Source organism: Nycticebus coucang, chromosome 13 (assembly GCF_027406575.1).
Source record: "Nycticebus coucang isolate mNycCou1 chromosome 13, mNycCou1.pri, whole genome shotgun sequence".
In the NCBI taxonomy this organism is placed as follows: domain Eukaryota; kingdom Metazoa; phylum Chordata; class Mammalia; order Primates; family Lorisidae; genus Nycticebus; species Nycticebus coucang.
Genome location: NC_069792.1, coordinates 89,193,192 through 89,209,082, shown reverse-complemented (window position 1 = coordinate 89,209,082; position 15,891 = coordinate 89,193,192). Strand labels below are relative to the sequence as shown.

The following is a 15,891-nucleotide window of genomic DNA, read 5'->3' as shown; positions in this document are numbered from 1 at the left end:
GGAATAATTAGCATTTTCTTTGAGCATCACGTCAACGCTCGAAAGGTTTCAGATTATGGAGCATTTTGTATTTTGTATTTTCAAATCTGGGGTGCTTAATAATATGTTTATTATTATTATACTTTTCTATTTTCAACTGTGTGTATATCTAAGTTGATGGATAAATGAAACCTCCAATTTGTTGAGACAAAAACCTGCCATCTTTAATTTTCAGCGACTTTTAGAATTATGCAATGTGTCATCTTGTAGTCAGGTCATCATGTCAACATCAGAGAACCGAAGACCAAGAAGGGCAGCTCTGGCTTCAGAGGGCAAACAGCTGGATCTTCACCTGGTTTCTACTCCACTTCTTGAGTCTTTGCTAAGAAGGGGCTATACTTTCCTCAATTCCCCAATATCCAGGTGAAGACACAGGGTCACTTTCTTCAGTGTACTCTTAGGGCAAGCCCATAAGTGTCCACTCCACACATCTCAGTTGCCTTAGGTTAGGAAGTAACTGTGCTCTTTCCAACCTTCCTCCCCCAACATCCTGGCTGGATGTAGAGAGTCTTGAGGTCTTAGATGATGGAGCTGCCATAAGATGGGAAAAATCTGTGTCCCTAAGTCATCAGGAGGAAAGAATCTGCCATCAAAAAACAATAACTATATTGAACTGTTCTGGGAACCAAAAATAAACTTTATACTAAACTGCTGATACACTGGCAATGTTGCTTTCTTCTCTGGCTAGTGTTCCCTATGTAGCACAGGTCATGAGTCAGATCCAAGAGTGGAGACCAGGTTTCCTAATGGCTTTCCAGTATTTACGCTGTTATTCAGGTATGTTTGGAGCATCTGCACATCAATGTGTTTCTGAATTCCATCCAGATTCCACTCCTGGATGTATCCTTCACCTCTTTATCCCAAGATCCTAGCATAATACCAGACACATAGTAGATACTCCATAATCATTCATTGAATGAAAGAACATTGTTGAGCTCAACTGGAAAATGGGAATCAAAATCTTTTAAATACTTAAAATCAAGATACTGAAGCATATGATTTTATAAGTTCTTAATGCTCTGAAATTTGTAAAATCCCTAGTCCAGTAAATCCTTTATACTAGTCTTCCGCTTTGGCATGTTTTCAGTTTGTCCTGGGCTCTCATAAAATTCCATTCTTGTGATTTTTTTTCCTGATATTTATCTGTATTTAATGTTGTACAAATGATGCGGTCCTAGTTTAAAGAGAGGGAAACACAATTTTCTTTGGTTTTCCAATGAAAATCAGAGTAATACTTACTAAGGAGTTGATAAGAAAGGCTAAGCAAATTGTCTGATTAAGTCCAAGCATTCTGCTTAGCAAATTACATGCATCAGCTCATTTTTTTTAACAACCCTATTATCCCCAGTTTATAGGTAAGGAAACATGTTTAGAGAGATTAGCCAACTTGTCCAATTCCAAATATTTAAGAACCCGAGTTTCCAATTCTACAGGCTCTGCCACCTAGTTGCAAGTAGCAGAGGTAGTCTCTGGATGACCTAGTCAAAAAAGAATTTTATTAGGATTGAAGATGAGGATAAGAAAGCAAACATACAAACATAGAACTAAAAAGAAGCAGAGATTAAAGCAGTTTCTGGAATTCAAAAACAAACAGCATCTTCTTCAGAGAGGGCTCTAGGAATGGAAACACGTCTAGTCCATGTGTTTCCAGTGTTTGTGTGACTCTACTCAAGAGATACGTTCCATGGCAAAAGACTCAGGCTGGCCTCGCTCACGTCACCTGCCCATCTCTTGGCAAGGGGATGGTGGGACACCATGAAATGATAGTCCCACCTGCAGACAAAGGGGTGAGGTAGTCCCCAAAGTAAAATAAGGGCACTACTTCTAGAAACCAAGGAAGTGAACACTGGGAAAGCTAGACAAGAGATGTCCTCTGCAGCAGAATAGAGAACAAACACAAAGCTTATCCCCAGTCCTGTAAAACTACAAAATTGACAAAATGCAAGATGTTTTTCTATCCCCTCCATAGTCTCAACCAAGCCCTAGCTCAAATCAAATCTCCCCTTTGTTGAAGAGGATAGTTTCTGGATTGGACGGTAGGCTTAAATCATGTTCTGTCATGAAGTAGGTCTTTTTGGGAAATTTATTAAACTTTTTAAAGTCTCAGTTGCTCCCTAGAAAAAAAGGGCTAGTTCTTAGCTGTACATAAGCATAGCTAGCTTATTGAATTGCTGTGAGGATTCAATTTAATAATTCATTAAATATCTTGTGATACAATACCTAGAACATTAAAACAATTTCGTAAATATTATTTGTCACTACTACTGCTATTATGAAATGATTAGGACACAATTTCAGCCCCTCCTTGACCACAGAACATCTCTGGGAAAAATGCCATGGTCAAGCGTTCAACAATATTCAACAAAATGAAACAAATGAGTGACGATAGTTTTTTCTAATGCTAAATATATTCAGTTTTGTACATGTTATGATGTCCTTTATATATTCATGGTATTAAAGAGGAACAATTAGGGAGGATTAAAAAATATATGTTTATATACTTTTTTAATTACCAAATTAAAAAGTTGCCAATGCTTTGCCCATGTGTTTTTTCCATAATTTTACTGTGCCGGGGACCTCAGGAGATAAGAATACTCTGCACAGCCACTTCCTCAGCAGCCTGTGCAGATGCTTCTCCGTGGCATCTCAGAGGAGTTCCCACTCACCCCTTGCTGTCTTTCCCCAAATTTCTATTTTCCTGAAGCATTATCTCCCTGTGAAATTATACATTTATTCATTCATCTTTTATTGCTTGTTTCCCCCTTAGCATGTGAACTCCAGAAACTTCTATTAACTTCTGTATCTGCAGCTCTTAGCACAGCCCTTGACACATATTGGTATGTGAGCTCCATAAACACAAAAAGACTTCAAAATAAATGAATAATATTGACTTCTGTGGCTGCGGGGTCTTGGGCTCTAGGACCAGATAGAGCCCATGTACATAAATACTAGCTCTGCCACTGTGCTTGTATGCAAAATGGCCACAAGTATTACTGTGAAGGTTAAGTGAGAAAATAAAAATAAAGTTCCTGCATATAACAGTCTCCTTTCAATTGCTGTGTCTCTGGCCCTGGCTTGACTTTAGTTTTTTTCCATAGCATCTTCCAAGTCTGATGTCCCATTAGCTCTGTAAGGGAGAATAACAGAATGGCTTTTCCTCCCGTCACAGGGGTCATGGTTGATACTTTGTCAACAAATGAGAGATTGGCAAGAGAAAAACATAACAAATTTATTTATCAAAATTTTAACATGTGGGATACTACAGAAATGAAAACTCTAAGACACAGGGAAAATTGTATTTTTTAGTTCAATGAAGAATGACAGTTACGTAGAAATATGATTGGACAAAAATGGTTTGATTTAATGACAACATTTTGGGGGAAACTCAGCAAGGCCTTTTGGTTCAGATTCTTCTTGGCCTCTCTACAGCAGTCCTTCCCCCCGGGTATGGAGCAGAATCTCTCTGGAATGAAAGTCTTATGATCGACTGTTAGATAAGGCAGCTCAGAGAATTCACTTCTCACCATGGTGCACATAGACAGGCAGGGAAAGGTTGAAGCAACCTTGTTTCTTCAGCTTTCTCAAGCTTCAAAATGCCATAAAACTATTATGTTTTGAGCCCCAAATCTTTGAAATATGATGCCACTCTGTGTGAAGTGGGAAACACATCATATACTCCTCCCGCATCCCGTTACTGAGACAACACAGCCTGAATCAGAGAGCACATGGGTGCCAGCTGCATCCAGCACCCAGTCACCAGTGTCCAGAAAGACAAAAAGTCTCTGTGGCAGGGACCCTGAGGGTATCTTTCTTGCTGAGCCCCAGGGCCAAGTGCAATAACTGGCACCTGGCAGGCACCCTGCTGTCATTGACTGAACAGACAAATCCGATTAACTGGTAGTGAGGAAGAACAAGCAAGACTCAAAGACAAGAACACAGGTTTGTAGACTCTCAAAACCACAAGGCATGGGGACTGAGCTGCTAAAGAGAAAGAGGAACCCTGGAAGAAGAAATGTATGAAAGCTGTACAGGGAACACGAAGGGAGGTCTTGTCTGCAATGATCCTGGCCTGTCTGAAGACCCAAGAAGTGGGAAATAATCTCGATTGCCCATGTTGATGTTTAAAGGAGAAATCAAATCAGGTGTTATCATTTCCCACCTAGATACTAAACAGGGAGAATAGATTTGCTCATCTGTGATCAGCCCCAGGGTGGAAAGAAAGGGGAGGGCACACCATGCAGAGCACAGCAGCTGTGCTGGGGCATCCCTCAACAAAGGAGGATGCTGGGTTTATGAGTCCAGGCCCAGGCATGCCCTTGGAAATGTTTCCTCACCTTTCGGTCTTCATCTTCCACTTCTGATGGTGATGAATCAGATCTAGATCCAAAACTCTCTGAGTCATTTCAATACATAAGTTCCTGAAAACTAATATAGACAAATAAGTCCTTTTGTGATTATTATATTCACACCTTAGAGTATTTCTGATAATTTTCTTTTTTGTTTTTTCAGTTTTTGGCCGTGGCTGGGTTTGAACCCACCACCTCTGGTATATGGGGCCAGTGTCCTACTCCTTGAGCCACAGGCACCGCCCTATTGTTCTAATAATTTTCACAATTGGGGAAAAGGACGGAAGACAGGAAAGGGGAAAGGAAAGAAGAAAAAAGGAAGAGAAGAAAAAAAGGAAGAGGAGACTCCAGCTCTATCAAGCTGATCTTATGAGGTTGATTTGTACACTTTGACCACGTCTGGGAATCCACCCCAGGAAAATAATAGATGATAGATAGAGACAGATGATAGATAGATAGATAGATAGATAGATAGATAGATAGATAGATAGATAGATAGATAGATGGATGGATGATAGATAGCTGACAGGTAGGTGATAGATAAGTAGATAGATGGATGATAGATGTTAGACGTATAGATAGAGGGGTTTTCTTTGTTTCTTTAAAGTTTAGGCACAAACATATTTGTGTCTTACTTAAAAGAGTAAAGAAGAAGAAAGATTCAAAAGGTACCCTAACGTAGGTAAAGTTGTGGCATAAGTCCCCCACAAAGTCATCAATAACAATTTAAATAACACATTTTGGATTCCACAGCAACTTTATAATGTTACATTTTTTAAATGTAGAGTATAAATTGAACAAACAGTACGGCCAAAGAACTGCGTTTCTTTCTAGTTTCTTACATTTTACAAATATCCTTTAGCATGTTTTAGGAAGATATATATATATATTTCATTCACCAGGAAGCAGTTCATGCCCCTCTGCCCCTGTGATCGATGTTCACTCACCATGAGAGGTCAGGGTAGTCTTAGCTGTGCTGACATTCATCCCTTACCTTGTCTTCAGACGCTGCACTGCCTGAGAGCTGCGTTGGGAACACTAACACTTCTGCAGGGAAGGGCAGGAGAATGGCTCTCTCTGCCTGGAGATTCTAACCCCATTCATCACCTGGGACAGACCCACTGACTGCTGAGAGGAGCAACCCTGCGGAGCAAGCAACAAATGGCCAACTAATCCATGGTCTGGAAGATTACCACTCACGCTGCAGATGCATTGATTCAGGGAGCTGTGTGCAGTCACCGCACTAGATGTCCGCTTCACCAAGAGCATTTGGCCTGCTCAGATGTCCTGCTGCTTCAGATAGTGGCTCATTTGCACTCCGTTTCACTCTGTGATGCACAGGTCCAGTTGCTGTGGGTTTTCTTTAGACCTAAGAATTAACATGAATGGGGGAAGAGATTGGAAAGCATTTAAGGTTTAAAATTTTGACTTAGCTTTTTATTGGTACATCTAACTTTTAATTAACACCAGGAAAAAAGAAAAGAAGGAAAAAAAAAAAGAGCTGTGTCATCAACGTGCCCAGATGTCAGTTGCTGTTCATTTGTTAGCACTTACATTTTATTGCACCTAAAACTCTTCAGAAGCACTTTGAAATTATTTAGCCTCCTTTGTAATTAGAGTTAGCAAGATGAGCCTCTCTTAGCACAAGAATGTTCTTTAAATACTTGTCACCATTGTGAAGGTTTCCTTCCTTGTGAAATCCATAATTATAACGTGTACTGTGCTATACTGCTAAGTTTATTTTAGATGAAAAAGTCTTTGTCTCTTCAGCCATTGTCACTGAAAGCAGGCTGTAAGAATGGCTAAAGGTACCAGGATGAGAGAAGAAAGGCCAGGCACATCTACATTTTTAATGATGCAAGTTCAGTGTCAACAAAACTCTTCATTGTAGGGAGAAGTCTCTGTCACCAACAAGCAACTAGGTGTTGTGGGTTAAAGGTGGTCCCCCCAAAAGAAATATTTACATCCTAACCCTGCATGGTGTGAATGCAATCTTATCTGGAGAAGGAGTCTTTGCAGATGTAAATAAGTAAAGGATCTCAAGATGAGATCATCTTGGATTGGGTGGGCCCTAAATCCAATGACAAGTGTTTCTATAAGAGACACCAGGAGAAAAGACACAGAGAAGACTGTGTTACAACAGGGATAGAGATTAAAGAGGTGCAGCCACAGCCTAGGGATGTCTGAGGTTTGCAGATGCTTGAACAGTCCAAGGATGGGCTCTTCCCCAAGACATCAGACAAGAGTGGCCCTGATGACACCTTGACTTGCAACTTCCCGCCCCTGTGACTGTGATAGAATAAATCACTATTATTTTAAACCACCCAGTTTGTGGCAATTTGTTGCAGCAGCCTAGGAAACTATAATAAGACACCAACAGCATGGGCTGGGTCACTCTACTTCACCTCCCTTCCCCCTCCCCCCATCCTCATTTGCTAGATGAGAACAGTAATACCCACCTGTTGGATTATAAGGATTCAACCTAATATAATACAACAATTCAGTGTTTAGTTGGTGTTCAGTAAACAGTTACTGTAGTTATTACATTGTTAATACTTTCAGGTTCACAAAAGTTGAAAACAAGCAATAATCAGAGACCCAGGGAAACTTGGAACTCTGTTTTTAGCTTTTCACAACATGCACTGCAAAAGACTGGACTCCCTTAGCACACCCCTGTGGTGGGCAAAGTTTAAATTATTGAAAGATTGCACTCAAGGAGTTTTTTCAATGGCCTCCTCCTATACTGAGGTACATGGTAAGCCAAGCTTAGTAAATATTAAACTAAAGAAAGCAGTCCAGGAAACAGGTGTAATTAAGCTGGTGTTACAGTCTACTAATTCCCTTTATAGGAACAAAACAATGGGCTTTCCATAAAAGAAACCCAACTTGAATCACAGGCTGGAAAATCTTGCGCAAGTGGAGTGTTAATTTGATCGGCCAGTTACCTTTCTCCCCTCAACACTGTAGTCTAGTTAAGACCAACTGTCGCCAATTTCAGGAAGAAATATAATCTCTCTGTCTTGCACACATATCCTCTTGAGGCATTCAACCATCCTTTCATTGATATTATTACCCTCCCTCAACTTTTAGCATCTACTTTTTACTACTTTCATTTTCCTACAACCAAACTAGCCCAGGCTCTCGGAAACTATCCTGTGGATATTGGTCACAGTCTCCTGGCACACCCTGTTCTTCCCAAGTGCACACCCACCAGAGACCGTCTGTGCACAGTGAATAAACTTTTAAAAACATAAGTCCAAGCCAGCTCAAAGCCTCCAGGGCCATTCTGTAACACGTAGAAGAGAATCCAAGGGTCTTGCCTAGAACTCAATAGTGGAGGTGCTATTTCTACTCCAATCGTCTCCCCTGTGCTCAATCACCCTCATCCTCTTTCTGTTTCCCAAATGCTCCTAGCTCATTCTCTCCTTTGGGACTGTCCTCTAGTTAGTCTGGATTCCCTGCCTGTAGGACAATCCCATCCCTTTCCTATGGCTTACTCTCTCAGAAACACTGTCTCTGACTGACCATCAATCACTTTCAATTTATGGTAACCCTGTTTAATTATCTTCTTAGCATTTATCACCATCTGAATCACAGTGCTCATCAATTCGTTTATTTAGTTTCTGTCTGTCTCCCTTTAAAGAACATTAAACTTCTTGAGTGCAGGAACCCTACCCATCTTGTACCTGGTGTTGCCCTCACTGGCTAGAAAAGTGCCTGGCTCATAGAAAGTGATCCAAAATAGTTATTGAACATTGAAACAGTAGTTAAATGCTTTTGCCTTAGGATAGTAGTTCTCAAATGTGGGTGCTTTTGCCCTCTAAGGAACATTTGTTCCTTATACATTTATGGGATACAATGTGATGATTTGATATACAAAGTCTGAGGACACCTTATATTATCACCTCTGAGGTGGCATCTAGTGGATATAAGCAGAAATATTAGACAAAACCATCCAGTCCAAAATGCCAAGAATCTCCATGTTGAGAAACTCTGACTTTAGTCCATAAATTTCCTGCTGGACACTGCACAAAATGCCACAGGTACAGGAGTGAAAAAAACTCAGTGCTTTCCCACAAAATTGTTTGTGAGATAGAAGGACAATATAAGCAGATCACAGCCACAGTGATGACAACTGACTTATTGAAGGTAGACCCTCAGTGGTCCCTCCGGGATGTGGCACATTGTCAAGCAAGAGAGAGTTCGGGAAACATTTCCCAGCAGGGATGCCAAAGCTTTTCCTGCTGTACCAACTTCTCCTAAACTTCCATGATCATGTCCATATACCACATCCACAAGTATGGGCCACCACATATACCATACTATGAGGTATATAATATTTTTTCTTTAAATCTACTCAGATTTTATCTGAAATGCATTTGATCTCACTAGTTTTTTGTGATTTTATCTAAGTACATTTGATCTCAGTAGTTTTATGTTATTGTTTTATTTTTCTTCTAACTTACCTTTTAAAGAATATTTTTAAATTTAATTTTTATTAAATCATAACTGTATACATTTATGGGATACAGTGTGATGATTTGATATACAATGTGGAATGCTTAAATCAGACTGATCAACATAACAATCACCTCACTTACTTATTTTTTGTGGTAAGATGTTTATAATTTACTTTTAGTTGTTTTGAAATGTACCGTTGCATTGTGCACATCAGGTGAGGTCCCACTAAATATCCTCCCTCCCCTCACCCTCCCTTCTCTTCTCCCCTCTGCCTCCTCTTCTCTTCTTTCTGGACTGTATTTGTGTTTTATCATTCATATGAATGTGTAAGTGATTATATTTTGGTTTCATAATAGTATTTTCCATTCTTGAGATACTTTACTAAAAAGAATATGTTTCACTTCGTCCAGGTAAATATAAAAGATGTAAAGTCTCCATCTTTTTATGGCTGCATAGTATTCCATGGTATACATATACCACAATTTGTTTATCTGTTCATGGGTTTATGGGCATTTGGGCAGCTTTCATGATTTGGCAATTATGAATTGGGCTGAAATAACCATTCTGGTGCAAATGTCTTTGTTATAAAATGGTTTTGTTCATCTGGGTAGATACCTAGTAATGGAATTGCAGGATCAAACGGTAGGTCAACTTTTAGTTCCTTGAGAATTCTCCATACTTCTTTCCAAAAAGACTGTATTAATTTGCAATATCACCAGCAGTGTAGAAGTGTTCCCTTCTCTCCACATTCACTCCAACATCTGCAGTTTTGGGATTTTATAATGTAAGCCAATCTTACTTGAGTTAGGTGATATCTCAACATGGTTTTGATTTGCATTTCTCTGAAGATTAAGGATAATTAACATTTTTTCATGTATTGTTGGCCATTTGCATGTCATCTTCAGAGAAGTTTCTGTTCAAGTCTCTTGCCCACAAAGAAATGGTCTTGTTCATTCCTTTCTTATTGATTAACTTGAGTTCTCTCTAGATTCTAGTTATCAGACCTTTGTTGGAATCATAATGTGCAAAAATCTTCTCCCATTCTGAAGGCTGTCTGTTTGCTTTACTTATAGTGCCCTAGCTGTGCAGAGGGTTTTTTAGCTTGATCAGATCCCAGTAATATATTTTTGGTGTTGCTTTAATTGCCAGGGAGGTCCTCTTCATAAAATATTTTTCCCAGGCCAATATCTTCAAGTGTTTTCTCTGCATTCTCTTCTAGTATTTTTAGTTTCATGTTTTAAATTTAAATCTTTTATCCAGTGAGAATCAATTTTTGTTAGTGGTGAAAAGTGAAGGTCTTCTACAGGTCACTAGCCAGTTCTTGCACAATTTGTTAACAAAGGACGTGAAAGATCTCTATAATGAGAATTATGAACCCTGAAAAAAGAAACAGCTGAAGATGTTAACAAATAGAAAAACATACCATGTTTGTGGCTGGGAAGAATCAACATTGTTAAAATGTCCGTACTATCCAAAGCAATCTACAGTTTTAGTGCAATCCCTATCAAAGTACCAGTGTCATACTTCAAAGAACTTGAAAAAAATAGTACTTAATTTTATATGGAATCAAAAAAAAACCTTGAATAACCAATACACTACTTAGAAATAAAAACAAATCAGGAGGCATCATGTTACCAGACTTCAGGTTATACTACAAATCTATAGTGATCAAAACAGCATGGTACTGGCATAAAAACAAAGATGCAGATATATGGAACAGAACAGAGAATCTAGAGATTAACCCAACCACATATTATCATTTGATCTTTGATAAGCCTAACAAAAATATATATTTTTATTTTTTAATTGACAAATTTAAAAGTGCATATATTTATAATGTATACACATTATTGTTTATACATTATGGAATGGCTAAATCAATCTAGATAACATATACATTTCCTCATATACCCATTGTTTTTTGCAGTCTCTTAGCAATTTTCAAATATAAGAAACATTGCTATTAACCACAATCACCTGTAATGATGCTGTAAATGGCTGTAAATGGCTTTATTAAGATGTGATTCACATACTATACATATAATTCACCCATTTAAAGTGTACAATTGAGTGTTTTTAGTGTATTCCCAGATATGCATAGCCACTACCACAGAAATGTGAAAATGTTTCCATCACTACTCACCCATGTTGAAGAGTTCCCATCTTTACATTCTCTGAAGGCATCTTGGTGCCCAACAGTGATAGGAAGTGCCTCCTTTTTGGGAAACACTGCTTGACCTCTGGTTTCTGAGGTACAGAAGAAGGTAGAGGTGGCAGGCTTCTTCTGATGCATTAAGACTGTGGCCAGGGCAGACAGGGATGAGTAAAAAGTTGAAAGGTGCCGAGAAGCAATACTATCAGGCTTTGTGGTTTGTGAAGAAGTCTGTGGGCAGAGAAGAAGCCAAGAGAAAAGTGTTTGCTTTGAGGTATTCAGGATTCATATCATGGTGAGAAATTACAGGAGGGGATCAGAAGTTGGGATTCAAGGTTGAAACAAAGCTTCTCTGGGGAGTAATTGCAGAGAGATGCTCATCTCTTAAAGGTGATCAGAACAGCCCCTTGGTTCAATCACATCCTGCCTGGTCGGCCCTTTGAAGGTAAGGGTCCATGTAGTCCTTCAAGTGCATTTCCTAATCCCTTCATCCTGCAGCAAGGTGACAATCCACTGCAATGGCACATTCTCAGGAAAACAACGCCCAGAGCCCAGCTGCCTCCCTCACGATCCCTGGTGTCACATCTGAAGGTCTAGCAAAATCTGTTTACAAGGACATTGACAGCTTTACTCAGACTATTGAAAACTTTACAAGACAAAAATAGTACACTCAACCTTTACATGTAAAAAAAACAAGAGAGAGAGAGATGGCATCATTTTCACACTGGCATCATTTGGACCAAAGCATATTTGCTGAGAGATCAAGCCCTCTTTGTGTCTAGGAGGCAATGTGATAAGCATCACATAAATACAGAGTTGGCACACAGAGCTTTCACTTCTATTCTTCTGACACCAGACAGTCTGTTGCCATGGAAATCGTTCTGTCACCTCACAAATACCACTTCCAGAGGTGCAGAACAACCAAGCACGCCCGCATTTGGGAACAGAACTTGGCCGAATGTTGTCCTTCTGCCCCACGCAGGGCATGACTCTCACATCTCTGGCTTCATGATCAAGGATTTTGTCACATTAAGGACGTTTTTAAAAAGAGTAGCTTCCCCTTTATGATAAAAAGCAACTCCCTCGGTCCTGTGTCCTCTCAGCCATCAGAGGGAAGCACAGTGCCTCGCTTCTCCCAAGAATCCAGTGCCTGCAAAAGGTCCATCTACCCTGCTCTTGAATCTTGGGGAAGATACTCTTGAGATGTTTCAATATACTTATGTGGCCATCTCCTCAAAATACTCATGCAACATATTTTGATCAAAATTTCTAGCTTTCAGGCATCCTTAAAGCATCCTAGAACTCACCAAGGTGAACTCAGCCTGGCACTTGTGTCTGTGTGTTCAATAACAAATTTCTTTAAACTATGTTTCCAGCTAACAAAGTATAGCTGCAGGTTTTCTGATTAGGTTTCATAAGGCCCCTGAGGTAGTTAATACTGCTATTAGTGCCACTTGCCTAGGGAGTCTCAGAAAAGTGAAACCACTGTCTCGTGATTCCAGGTCCCTGGCTTGGAGCCCATTACATGGCCTTAGAGAACCAGACGGGCAGAATAGGATCAACGCCATCAGAGAACACAGTCAGGTGGCTCTGGGGATGCGAATGAGAGAACATGCATCACAGGTTTTAGGAGAAATCAGAAGATTTCACAGAGGAGGCAACAGTTGATGAGTGAGAAGTTTGAAATCAGAAGTCAGGAGTTAAATTCCCACCCAGAGGAAACAATCACAGGTTTCTCCTAGTCTGGCTTTTCCAGTATAGAGTAAGGGGGAGGTTTGTCCTAAACGCCTGCCCATATTCTTTACATTCGTGCTTTAAATTCACATTGTGAAGATTGATTGAGTGAATCCTATAAATCCCTGTGCACTATATTCAGTGTGAAATAGGTGTTAAAACTGTTACCTTCAGGATGGATCCTTGGTTCCGACAAATGAAAATATTGATGAGCACTAAATTTCTTCCCATATTTGTTGATATTTATGTCTTTAAAAACAACTACTAATGACGAATAGAAAGAGACAGTAAATGACCAATTGAAAGGGGGAATCGTACTACCTGGAGGGGCAGAGAAGCCAATCAAAGACTTGCAGCCAATTTCAAATAGAGAATATTCACAGTGCAACAGACCTGTGTGTCTCCATCTCTCTTTCTCCTTTTCTTCTTCACGAGAGACAGACCCACTTCCAGCTCTCTTTGGAAGTGCTCTGAACTTTCTCTTTGTTATTCCTAAATAAAATCTGTCTTTGTTTTCAGGAGTGGGGGGACTATGTTTAGGAAAGGCATAAGTGGCCACTTATCTGTCAATCTTGATTTTATACAGTTCATTCTTTATGTATTGGAGAATGAACTTCGTAACGTCAAGACAGTGAACTGGTTCATAAACACTTGTATAATGTGTATGGAAGGTAGGTCTCCACCATCATCTACCACTCCCACCACAAATCCAGATACAAGGACATATCATCTTGCCCATCACAAAGTCGATATACATTATTATTTTTAATTCACATCAATGAACTCTATTGGAGTGCCTCAATGTCTACATTATTGCCTGAATACAGAACAACTCATACTTATGGAATTCTTAGAACCTGACATACCTCCAACATAAAAATTCCTTTCTGTTTCATCAGGGAGGGAAGGGCTTAGTGCCTTATAAATAAGATGCATGTGTCACAACAATTTTCTTTTACCTATGGTTGCCTTTTTGAAACACAATGAGAATGGAGGAGCATTAATGGTTAAGACACACACACAAAAGCACTTAATATTAACCTGGCAGAATTAATTACAGAATCAGAGCTGCAGGATAAAGTATTAGGAGCAACACAGATGACAGGGCTCAATGAGAACACTGGCCTCCTGACACAGGACACCTCTGTCTTTGACAACAACAGAGAATATCTTCTCAAGAGTGTGAAGAGGTTAGACTTCAGAAGTTATTGATTTTCTGTAATTTATAGAGTTTTCCAGAATCTTACTAGTGGGATTTAGTAGGTTAATCCCCTTGAGGCATAAAACATAAAGTCTTCATAATCTTGTTTTCTCTTGGATACAAAAGACCAGAAGCGTCATTTCATCAAAACTACTCAGGAAAGTCTTGACAACATCTTTTAGCAAGAGTTGACAATACTCTATAGTCTGTGTGACAAGAAGCTTCTCCCATCTAATATCTCTTGAGGGGATCACAGTGATAAAACCTTCCTAATGGAGACGCTGAATTTTTCCAAACAGTCTAGCTCGTGTTCACAAGCAGCATAGTGTAAGGGTTAAGTCCCGAGGCTCTGAGACCAGACTGCCTGGGTTCAAACGCTGAGTTTGTAACTTAATTGCTGAAAGGCTTGGGACCTCTTTCAGGTCTCTGTGCTTCATTTCCCTCATCTACAGAAAAAAGTTAATCCAGGGATTAAATTTTTTACTTCAATAAAGCACTTTTTGCAAGCAAAATAAGTGTTAAAAATGTTGTTTAGTATTATTGTATAATCCCTGTTTGGGAAGGCAGGGGATCGTGTAATATTTTCAAAGGATTTATGTCAGAAAAAAATGTATTTACATGTTTTCATTTGGCTCTGTTTTACAAAAAGGAGTGAGTACCACTTATGTAAAAAATTAATTGCCTAACAAAAACAATAAATAAATAAACAATAATTGGTGCATGCTTGACATGTGCTAGGCAACAGTTCTAAGCCTGTGCATATTGCAGAAGGAAAAAAGGAAATCAACCAAACAAACAAAATATGAAACATCTCTGCTCTCACAGAGCTTACAAATTTGGAGGCAGCATGCAATAAACAAGATATATAAAGAAAATGGATGGCACAGTAGAGAATATTAAGGGCTTGAAAGAAAAGGTAATCCAAGGAAAAGGAACAGGACATCTCTTGCATGTTATCATTTAATCAGTCAGCTCTGCTGAGCACTTGTGGAGAGCCAGGCCTGTGTTGGCCTTGTGTATAGTGTACACAGTATACAGATCCGTGATTTTCATTGGGTGTGCCATGGCATCCTGGTGAACCGTGAAAATGTTTAAAGGTCATTAATTAACTTATTTTTGAAAGAAGTTGAAAGCACAGTAGGTATATATTTTTTTCACTCTTGTTTTTTATCAACATAATTTAAGTGCTGTGGATGTTTAACTATAGGTTCGAGTGTGCCATGAGATAAAAAAAAAAAAAAAAAAGGTTGAAAAGCACCACTGTAGATAGATGGAACAAGTGAGGAATCATGGGGATATGCATACAGCTCCTGTTTTTAAGATGAACTATCAGTGGACAAATCACCTGAAATTTTACCCAGAAAGATCAAGTTATGTCCAGGGATCCTCAGCTTGTCAGATTTGCATCTTTCTGTAGATGCCACTACGTCATTTTCAGAGCGCTGTGCTATTTTGGAATTACCTCTTATCCTTCTGAAGCTAGAAAGGAACCCTCCTATTCCTAAGAGAAGCACAGCACAATGCATATCCTGGGTTGCATCAGCCTTGAGTGGTCCAATCTCCTTGCAATGGCAGCTTCCAAGTCCTGTGGTCCAGTGTGGGCTAGTTCAAGATATCCTGCAAATTGCTGAACTATCCATGAGCTCTATGCCCCAGCCTAGGATGGGGGCTGAGAGTTGTGGGTTAAGGAATAGAGTTAGGGATATTAGCATATTGGCAACGACAGGCTGTCATAAAAAAAGTAGAAGAAGGAGAAGGTGGAAGAGGAGGAGGAGAACAGAGATAAGAACGAATATGAGACATCAAAGATGGACCTCTGGGCCTCTAAGGTCAGTAATTTGTTCAGAAAATATCAACTGAGCACTGATTCTGTGCCTGGCATTTTGCAGGGGCACTGAGGACGCAGCAGTGAAAAGATGGCAATGTTTCCTATCTTTCCAGAGCTTTCCGACGAAGGT

General features: G+C 39.5%; 1 long non-coding RNA gene across 1 annotated transcript in view; it reads right to left on the bottom strand.

Moving 5' to 3' along the window:
• Nucleotides 1–4,912: 4,912 nt before the first annotated feature.
• Nucleotides 4,913–15,891, bottom strand: part of LOC128563749 (uncharacterized) — a 44,434-nt gene continuing 33,455 nt past the window's right edge. Inside the window, exons 5-6 of the long non-coding RNA XR_008373875.1 lie at nucleotides 10,990–11,229; nucleotides 4,913–5,754 (exon numbers count right to left, since the gene is read on the bottom strand). This is a non-coding gene — a long non-coding RNA (uncharacterized LOC128563749). The remainder of the gene's footprint in view (nucleotides 5,755–10,989; nucleotides 11,230–15,891) is intronic.